Here is an 899-nt window from a genome sequence, read left to right as displayed (position 1 = left end):
TTGTTGGGCAATACCAGTAACATGTATGACTTCGAATGGGTGAGATTTGTTCTTTTCTTGGTAAGATTCAAGAACTGACCAGTTGATTTGGTCTTTTTGATAAAAAAAAATTCAAGGTACTTTGGCAACAATGTAGACAACTTTTGAATCTCGGAGCACAATTTTCTCTTAGTCCTTGATGTGGTGCCAAGGCAGTCCACCAGGTATACCAAACCCTTTGATAGTGCCAACGATTTTATTCTCATATTCAGAAACAACATTGGCATTATCAATGTATGTTTTGAAAAAATAATTAGTAGTGGTATATCGATATTTAGAATGACTCTATTGCTTCGACTTCTTCTGCAAATAGTATAAAATGATAACTACATGTTGCACAGATGCATCAACAAGTGTATTTTTGTATCAATTTATTTGTATGTATTCATGTCTTATTCAAAAGATAAAAGTGGGCATGAATTTACCTGATCAATCCAGCACTTATTGGGTTGAGACATTATGTAAAATCAATCCTTCTTCTTTGAAAATGCAACTACAAAATCAAGTTGTTTGAACTCAAGATCTGAGCAATTGGCTAAGTAGTGATCGTCATTGTCTCTTCTGCAATTGTGTAATCATTATAAATAATTATTTAGTGGACAACAAGAAGAAATACTAATAATAGTTTAAGGACTTTACTTTTTTGCATGATGCTTGTAAAGACCCTCGTTTATCCATTGCGAGAAGGATGACATTAGTTCAGTTGGACCCTCGCCGTCAATGTTAAAACCTTCAAATGGATATTGTTGCTTCACATCACAACTGACGCCTTCGACTTTCTTCTCTTTCCTTTTCTCTTTCTCTTTCGCTTTCTTTTTCACTTTCTCCTTCTCCTTCTCCTTCTCTTGCTCCTTCTCTTG

Source organism: Solanum tuberosum, unplaced genomic scaffold (genome assembly GCF_000226075.1).
Source record: "Solanum tuberosum cultivar DM 1-3 516 R44 unplaced genomic scaffold, SolTub_3.0 scf00193, whole genome shotgun sequence".
In the NCBI taxonomy this organism is placed as follows: domain Eukaryota; kingdom Viridiplantae; phylum Streptophyta; class Magnoliopsida; order Solanales; family Solanaceae; genus Solanum; species Solanum tuberosum.
This window is presented reverse-complemented; position numbering follows the sequence as displayed.